General features: G+C 44.2%; 1 pseudogene; it reads left to right on the forward strand.

The window, feature by feature from the left end:
* Positions 1–951: 951 nt before the first annotated feature.
* LOC132018583 (butyrophilin subfamily 1 member A1-like) overlaps positions 952–10,013 on the forward strand; it is a 21,922-nt pseudogene continuing 12,860 nt past the window's right edge.

Consider the following 10,013-nt stretch of genomic DNA (forward strand, 5'->3'; position numbering starts at 1 on the left):
CATTTGTGTAGTGTTCCTAGGAACAGGCACTGTTCTAATGTGCACTGACTCTCCATACATAAATTCATAAGCTATTTCTTATGGGATGAGATCTTATTACTCTCTCCATATGGCAGATAGGACCAGGGGCAGAGCAAGTCAAGAAACTTGCCTCAGGTGATTCCCACAGCAGGTGGCTTAGTATGGAGGAGACCTTAGCAGCCAGCCCCAGAATCTGTCCTTCCCAGGACCATTGGCTCCCCTCTCCCCTCAGAGTCAGTGGTTTGAAGCCCTTCTTTTTGACCAGGTCTCATTTTATCCTGTGCTTCCCACTGCTCTGCTGGGATCCTTTATCCTGAGGCAGAAACTCCTCAAAGATAGAGAAGATGAGGATTAACCATTCTTGGGGAATTGTCTGGCTTCAGCTATGAGCAAGTCCACGTCCTTGGCCCTGAGCAGAAAAGGGCTGCAGGAGGCAGGAGCAGAAATCAGGGTGAACTCACCTATCAAAGGACCCCAGAACAACGTGCTTGTGTTGGAAGTCACATTGTCCTTGAGGAGGATGTAGTCTCATGCTTCTCATGGTCATAATTAGGGGGCAGCAGAAAAACAGCACATAGGAGCTGGTGTGTCCTTCATGGGGAGGGCCCTGAGTCTACACCTTGTGTCCCTGGACGTCTGTGGTGTCCTGTGTCCTGTGACTCATGCAGACATGGAGGAGGCCTCTGTGCTGAAGTGGGAAGGGGTCTGGTCCTGTGGGCAGAGCAGGCTGGGAAAGTTTCCAAAGGGTTGGGCGGGCTTTCCTGGCATCAGGGTTGTGGGGCCCCCACCTAATCAGCATACTGAGCTGGGGACAGTTGCCAGCCCTGAGCCCTGCTGTCTGCTCTGAGGCCCAGACCTGTGAGCTGGCCCTACATCCTCTCCAGAGGTGTTCACCTGCCTCCGGCCCTGTGTCTCCCCAGGTCTGAGGAAATGGAGGGTTGCTGCAGGGGCTCTTTGCTCTCCCATCTCCCCTCCCTCCTTCTCCTCTTCCAGCTGCCTACTGGGGGCTCTGCAGGTGAGTGTGTCCCCTCCCCTTCCCTGTGTCTCCCAGGGGTGGGTGAGAGCCCCTGGCGCTCTGCTGCTGTCTCCATCAGGACAGATGGCTATTAGTGGAGTCCCTGGCTCTAGACAGATTCTGGAGATGCCCCAAATGCTATTTGAAATTAAACACATAGAGGGGGGAGACAAGATGGCAGGGAAGTAGGAGGAGGCGCCGTTTCAACCTGTATCCTAAAGTGAGCTGATTACCGACCAAAGAACTCCAATCACCCATGAAATCAGCCTGAGATCAGAATTGTACACATCTGGATCTCTACAGGGGCAAAAGACACCAGTGGGCAGGTAAAGATAAGTGGGAACTTCAGACTGATATCAGAAGATAAACAAAAGGGGGAGGGAGCCATCAGAGGCGGCCGATTGGAAAGTACTACCCCAATATGAGAATGCCCTGCCTCTGGGGACCAGCATTAACTTGGAGTCTGGTTGAAAGCACTCAAAAAGAGCAAAGGACTGTGGGGGGAAATTGTGGGAATCAGGGCAGTTAGGGACAGGGGCTTAAATCCCCGGACCCAGGACAGCCTCCCTTGGCACTGAGCCAGAGGGAGTGTGGCAGAGAAACCAGGTCTTGGTCCCTGAGCCACCAGCGCCCCCAAGAACGGGTGGGGTCTGGCTTCCATGAGGTGCTGGGAGCCATATGGCAGAACAGGCTATCAGAGTCTGAGATGAGTGAGCCCCACACCCTCCCCTGGGAGAGGTGCAAGAAGGCCCAGCACTCTCGGACCCAGAAAGACCAGGCACTCCCAGCCTGGGCCAGAGGGAAAATCTCAGTGTGTGATTACTGCTTGGAAACTCTGGTGGTCTGGAGCTGCCCAGACCGCCGCCGCTGCCATGGTTTTGGGTACAAGCAGGAAATCCTGCATCTCCGGGGACTGAGACTCAGAACCTGCTCTGTCAGTGGCCCATGGGAAACTTAATGTGCTCTGGAGACACAGAGGGGAACAGACTGAGGCTTCTCTCTGAGAGGGAGGTCCAGGTGCAGTTTTCTTTCCTCTAAACCTCCAAAACCATCAAAAGCTATCAAGGTGAGAGAACAAGTGAACAAACATAAAAACCTCCAGAGAACAAAAGCCTGAAAAACCAGTTTCCTCAAAGCCCACTCCCTTGAGGGGGGGCTGGAGGACTTAACTCAGGGAACATCAGTGACTGAAAACCCACGTGGCAGGCCCCTTCCCCCAGAAAACCAACCAGGAAAGAAAAAAAAAAAAAGACAACAAGAGAACAACCACCAATTCTTCATAGAAGCAACTTTTATTTTTAACTCATTCCCACTATTCTGGTTCATCAAAAAAAAAAAATATATAGATAATTTTTTAACCTATTCACCATCACAGTGAGATGTCCAGTACATCAAATTCCATAATAACCTTCTACCCTGAAGTTTTTGATATATATACCCGTGTTTTTCTTTTGATTTTCTATTTTTAAAAATTTTTTAAGTTTTAGTTTAGTTTAGTCTAGTTTATTCTTTTTTTATTTTTCTTTTCTAATATTCATATGGAGTTAAACTTCAAGATAATCCCCTTCTCTCAATCAATGCTACCCCTATAAGTAAACCAGTTTTTAATCCCCCTTTATCTTAGGAAACTTGAGTCCTTTAACAAAGATATCAAGATACATCCAGGGAGAATAAAAATAACCTTCCTCGCCCACACTGAGAATTTATAAACACTCTCACATCTTTTTCTTTCACCAGTGTTTCTGTGTATTTGTGTTTGTCCTGATAGTATATAAATCTTATACTTGGGGTTCTTTTTGATGAGATTCTTCCTTTTTTTTTTTTTAAAATATATATATATATATTTTTCTCTTGTCATATACTTTAATCAGTCTTTTTGTTTGTCTGTTTTTATTTGTATACTTCATAAATCCTACCTTGGGGCCCATTTGGGCTGAGCCTTCTCTTTTATCTTCCCTTCCCCCACTCTTTTCTTTCTTTTTCTTTTCTTTTTTCTCTCATTTGGGTGGGGAATCCTGATTGCTCAGAAGCATTCCAGGGTGCACCTTGACTGTGCACGGTTGATACATCCAGCTGCATCCATTCAGTCATCTCTCACCAAAATGACTAGGAGGAGGAATGCCGAACAGAAGAAAAATACAGAGGATGGGACTCCTGCAACAGAGCTAATGGCTATTGACATAGACAATATGTCAGAAAGGGAATTCAGGCTAATAATTATCCAGGTAATAGCTAGGTTGGAGAAAGCCATGAAGGACCAAATGGAATTGATTAGGGCAGAACTGAAAGCCACCAAGGATGATGTTCACAATGTTAGGGCAGAACTGAAAGCCACCAGGGATGATGTTCAAAATGCTCTCAATGAGTTCCAATCTAATCTAAATTCTCTCAAAGCTAGGGTAGCTGAGATAGAAGATAAAATTAGTGATCTGAAGGACAACAGATAGAGAGAAAGGATCAGGAGGAAGCCTGGAACACACAGCTTAGAAGCCACGAAAACAGGGAAATAAATAATGCCATGAAACGTACCAGCATCAAAATTATTGGAATCCCTGAGGGGAGGAGAAAGAAAGAAGTCTAGAAGATAGAGTGGAACAAGTTGTCCATGAAAATTTACCCAATCTCGTGAAAGGAACCAGTGTTCATGTACTAGAGGCAGAATGGTCTCCACCCAAGAATATAGATTCCAAAAAAACATCCAGGCACCTGATAGTAAAATTTAGAAATAATAATTGTAGATACAATCTCTTGAAAGCCACTAGGACAAAGAGGCTCCTTACGTACAGAGGAAAGCCCATCAGAATAACGTCAGACCTGTCCACAAACACCTGGCAAGCCATAAAGGGCAAGATATATTCAGGGCACTAAATGAGAAGAACATGCAGCCAAGAGTACTTTATCCAGCAAGACTGACATTCAAAATGGATGGAGAGATAAAGAGTTTCCAAGACCAGCAAGGTTTAAAAGACTATGTGACCACCAAGCAGACACTGCACGAAATATTAAGAGGGGTTCTATAAAAGAGGAAAAATCCTAAGAATAGCATTGAACAGAAATATAGAGACAATCTGCAGAAAGAAAGACTTCAAAGGTAACACGATGTCAATAAAAACATCTATCAATAATCACTCTCAATGTGAATGGCCTAAATGCACCCATAAAATGACACAGGGTTGCAGACTGGATAAAACGACAGGACCCATCTATATGTTGTCTATAAGAGACCCATTTTGAACCTAAAGATACACCCAGACTGCAAGTGAAGGGATGGAGAAACATCTTTCATGCCAATGGGCCTCAAAAGAAGGCTGGGGTAGCGATTCTCATATCAGATAAATCAGATTTTAAACTAAAGATTGTAGTCAGAGATACAGAAGGACACTACATCATTCTTAAAGGGACTATCAACCAAGATAATATAACAATTGTAAATATTTATGCCCCCAATATGGGAGCAGCCAATTACATAAGAAAACTACTAATCAAGATAAAGAGTCATATTGATATGAATACATTAATAGTAGGAGATCTTAACATGTCTCTCGCAGAAATAGAGAGATCATGGAAGCAGAAAATCAATAAAGGAACAAGAGCATTGAATGACACATTGGACCAGATAAACCTCATAGATATATACAGAACATTCCACCCTAAAACAACAGAATACTCATTCTTCTCAAGTGCACATGGAACCTTCTCAAGGAGAGACCACATATTGGGTAACAAATCAGGACTCAACTGATACCGAAAGATAATAATAATAGAGATTATTCCCTGTATATTCTCAGATCACAATGCTTTGAAACTGGAGCTCAATCACAAGGAAAAGTCCTGAAGGAACTCAAACACCTGGAAGCTAAATACGACCTTGCTTAAGAATGCTTGGATCAGGGCGCCTGGGTGGCTCAGTGGGTTAAGCCGCTACCTTCGGCTCAGGTCATGATCTTGGGGTCCTGGGATCGAGTCCCGTATCAGGCTCTCTGCTCAGCGGGGAGCCTGCTTCCCTCTCTCTCTCTGCCTGCCTCTCTGTCTACTTGTGATCTCTCTCTGTCAAATAAATAAAATCTTAAAAAAAAAAAAAAGAATGCTTGGATCAACCAGGAGATCAAAGAAAAACTTAAACAATTTATGGAAACCAATGAGAATGAAGACACTTTGGTCCAAAACCTATGGTATACAACAAAGGCGGCCATAAGGGGGAAATACATACCCATCCAAGCCTTCCCTCAAAAAAAAAAATTGAAAAATCCAGAACACACCAGCTTTCTGTACACCTTAAAGAACTGGAGAATCAACAACAAATCAAACCGACTCCACACATAAGAAGGGAAATAATCAAGATTAGAGCAGAGATCAATGAGGTAGAAACCAGAGAAACGGTAGAACATATCAATGGAACTAGAAGGTGGTTTTTTGAAAGAATCAATAGGCTCAATAAACCATTGGCCACACTAATCCAAAAGAAAAGAGAGAAAGCCCAAATTCATAAAATTATGAATGAAAAGTGAGAGATCACAACTAACACCAAAGAAGTAGAAACAATCATCAAAAGTTATTAATCTAAGCAACCTAGATGAAATGGATGCATTCCTGGAAAACTATAAACTCCCATAATTGAACCAGGAAGAAATGGACAACCTGAATAGACTGATATCTAGTAACAAGATTGAAACAGTCATCAAAAACCTCCCAAAAAACAAGAGCCCAGGGCCTGACGGATTCCCTGGGGAATTCTACCGAACTTTCAAAGAAGAAATAACACCTATTCTCCTGAAGCTGTTTCAAAAAATTGAAGCAGAAGGAATACTTCCAGACTCTTTCTATGAAGCCAGCATTACCCTGATCCCCAAACCAGGCAAAGACCCTACCAAAAAGGAGAATTTCAGACCAATATTACTGATGAATATGGATGCTAAGATTCAAAACAAGATCCTAGCAAACAGGATCCAACAGCACATTAAAAAGGTTATCCATCATGACCAAGTGGGATTCATCCCTGTGTTACAAGGATGGTTCAACATTCACAAATCAATCAATGTGATAGAACAAATCAATAAGAGAAGTGAGAAGAACCACATGGTCCTCTCAATTGATGCAGAAAAAGCATTTGACAAAATCCATCATCCGTTCCTGATTAAAACGCTTCAAAGTATAGGGATAGAGGGAACATTTCTGAACTTCAGCAAATCTATCTATGAAAGACCCACAGCAAATATCATCCTCAATGGAGAAAAGCTTGCAGCCTTCCTGTTGAGATCAGGAACATGACAAGGATGCCCACTCTCACCACTCTTGTTCAACATAGTATGAACTAGTGGATGATACCACAAGGCCACAGTAGTGCTCTTTGGTGAGTTTTCAGTCTTGCCCTAAGAGTAGGCAGGTTTGAGCCGTGGTTCTCAGAGTCAGGTCCCTGGAACATCAGTATAAGCTTCTCACCACCTCCTTAGAAATGCACATTCTTGAACCCACTCCAGACCTACTGAACCAGGAGGCTTTGGGGTAGAGCCCAGCAGTCTGTGTTTCAGAGGGCTTACTGGTGATTGTGATGCCAGTGGAAGGTTGGACCTTCAAAGTTAGAGAGTCCTTCTCAGAAGGGCCTGGAGTCAGGAGCACAGGCTGCTGAGGAGTCGCTTTTACACCATTTGTGTGTTTAAAAGTTGTAGGATAAAATTGTCCCATTAGTTGTTGACACACAGCTGAGTCCCTCAGTCAGGCCCTCCCTCCTGACAGTGTGTTTCCTTCCCTGTCCTGCATCTCTCTGGCTTTCTCCCTCCTATGTCTGTGTCTACAGAGGAGTTTATGGTGACTGGCCCCTCCGAACCCATTGTGGCAGTATTAGGTGCGAACATCACACTGCCATGTCGTGTGCACCTGGCTATGTGGAGAATATGGAGCTGCAGTGGTTCTACTCCAAGTTCTCAGAAGCAGAGCTCATCTATCAAAACCAGCGGGAGCAGAGAGAAGAGCAGTTGGCTGAGTACAGAGGGCGAACCTCACTGGTGAAGGATTTCCTTACCCAGGGGGAGGCTGCTGTGCGCATCCACAATGTCCAGGCTTTCGACAATGGGCTGTATACCTGCTTCTTCTGAATGGGAATCTACTATGAAGAGGCCGGTTTGGAACTGAAGGTGGCAGGTGTGTTGCTGATGTATATTTAGATACCTGCAGTATTGGAATTTGGAGCCACCTCAGGGTCTAAGTTAATAGCCCTCAATTTATAAAGAGGTAAAATAGGTCTTTCACTCTTCGTTTATTCAGTTTAAATATATAGAACTCCTGGTACATGATAGCTATTGTTCTCTACACCTGGATATCTCAGTATAACAAATAAAGGTCCCTGCCCTGTAGAGTTTATATTATACAGATAATAAATAGCAAATAGATAGGTCATAGACAATGTTATATGGTGGTGAGTAGAGATTTAGCCACATAAATATATTAGGTGTGAGAGTTCCAAGCAGCAGAACAACCCACGTGAGACACCTGAAGGAGGAGTATGGCTGGTGAGTCTGGGCAGAGAGAGAGGCCACATGCTTGGTGTGGACATGAATAGGATGGTGGTGAGCAGTGACTTTTCAGAATATAAAGGTATTCCTGGTCCAGTTGCACAGAGAAGGGATTTATCAGGAGAAGCCCATGAGTAACGCACACTTGAGCAGACATTTGAGTGAAGCGGACAGTGTTCTGAAATGGCCTTCTGGTTGATGGATCTGTGTGGGGCATACACAGCATGGTGAGTGTGGGTCTGAGTAGTCAACCCAATTGTCCTGGGAATGGAGTGTGTACTCCCTGAAGGGTGCAGATGGTGGGGTTGGGGAGGAAGTGTATAGGAGTTTTGTTTGCATGGTAGTGGGGGTGGTAATACCAGACCATCAAAGGCTTCATGTGCTCTTATGCCATTTAGATGCAGGGCTGAGGGAATTTTCAACAGAGCAGTGGAGTGAGGTGTGTGAGGGCAGGTTTGCTTTGACAGCTGCAATGGAAGATGTATGGTTGGTGAACAAGATTGGGTGTAGTTATGGGGTGGAGAGGATGGCCTCCTGCATTCATGTAGGGGCAGTGTGGTGGGAAGGGAGCATTCCAGCATCAGAGAGTTTTGGAAAGTAGACCCAGCTGAGTGAGGAGATTTGGGGAGAAGGACAGTTTGGAGGTGTGGAGAGAAGGGACTTCAGGTACTCAAAGGTTTTTTTTTTTTTAATTGTTTAGTGGTAGAAATATTGCCTTTATGTGGAAGCTGCAGATTGCTGCCATATGCTGTGTCACACAGACATAGAAATCTCAGTGGCCTGTAACAACAAACATGTATTTAATCTGGCATTCAGGGAGTTCAGCTCATCTGGGCTGTGTTTGGCTAATCTTAACAGGTCTTACTCATAAATCTATGGTCTTGTATGGGAAATATATTAAAACTATAATCTTTCAGCTCAGAATCTTGTCCCTAAGATAGTAGGAAGAAAGGTCTTTTTTATTATTAAATTAGCATTAACTATAGTATGCTGTGTATCACAGAGTCTATCAAGAAATGCAAAGACAGAGTTAGGAGTCAAGATGGCAGAGAAGTAGCAGGCTGAGACTACTTCAGCTAGCCAGAGATCAGCTAGATAGCTTATCTAAATATTGCAAACTTCTGGAAATCCATCAGCAGATCGAAAAGAAGAAGAACAGCAATTATGGAAACAGAAAAACAACCACTTTCTGAAACGTAGGACCGGCGGAGAAGTGAATCCAAAGCCACGGGAAGATAGACCCCAGGGGGAGGGGCCGGCTCCCGGCAAGCGGCTGAGCAACAGAGCACAAAATCAGGACTTTTAAAATTCTGTTCCGCTGAGGGACATCGCTCCAGAGGCTAAACCGGAGCGAAGCCCACGCCGAGTCAGCGTGGCCTCAGGTCCCGCAGGGTCACAGAAGGATTGGGGGTGTCTGAGTGTTGCAGAGCTTGCGGGTATTGGAACGGGAAATCCGGCTACAGAGACAGAGCCGACAGTAAGCTCACAGCTCGGTGTTACCTTGGACCGGTTGCAGGCTCGGTGAGCTCGGAGCGCGGCTGGAGGCCAGGCAGACGGGAGTAACTGGGCGCTGTTCTCTGAGGGCGCACTGAGGAGTGGGGCCCTGGGCTCTCGGCTCCTCGGAGCCAGAAACCAGGAGGCCGCCATTTGTATTCCCGCCCTCCGGAACTCTACGGAAAGCACTCAGGGAACAAAAGCTCCTGAAAGCAAACCCTAGTGGATTACTTAGCCTTGCCCTTGGTAAGGGTGGTGCAATTCCGCCTGGGGCAAAGACACTTGAGAATCACTACAACAGGCCCCTCCCCCAGAAGATCAACAAGAAATCCAGCTTAGACCAAGTTCAACTACCAAGGAGTGCGGTTTCAATACCAAGGAGAGCAGCAGAATTCCAGAGGAGGAGAAAGCAAAGCTCGGAACTCATGGTTTTTTCCCTGTGATTTTTTTTAGTCTTGCAGTTAATTTAATTTTCTGCTTTTTCATTTTTTGTTTTTTTTTCTCGCCTTCTGGTTAAATTTTTTCTTATCTTTTACCTTTTTCTTTTTTAACGTTTTTTAACTAGTTTATCTAATATATATATATTTTCTTTTTTATATTTTTATTTGTTTTCTTTTTTTAAATTCTTTTGTATTCTTTTTTATTCTTTTTTTTTTCTTTTTTATTTTCTTTCTTCCTTTTTGAACCTCTTTTTATCCCCTTTCTCCCCACTCACGATTTGGGATCTCTTCTAATTTGGTTAAAGCATATTTCCCTGGGGTTGTTGCCACCCTTTTAGTATTTTACTTGCTCCTTCATATACTCTTATCTGGACAAAATGACAAGACAGAAAAATTCAACACAAAAAAAAGAACAAGAGGCAGTACCGAAGGCTAGGGACCTAATCAATACAGACATTGGTAATATGTCAGATCTAGAGTTCAGAATGACAATTCTCAAGATTCTAGCCGGGCTCGAAAAAGGCATGGAAGATA

The sequence above is a fragment of the Mustela nigripes genome, chromosome 5 (assembly GCF_022355385.1).
Source record: "Mustela nigripes isolate SB6536 chromosome 5, MUSNIG.SB6536, whole genome shotgun sequence".
Classification (NCBI taxonomy): domain Eukaryota; kingdom Metazoa; phylum Chordata; class Mammalia; order Carnivora; family Mustelidae; genus Mustela; species Mustela nigripes.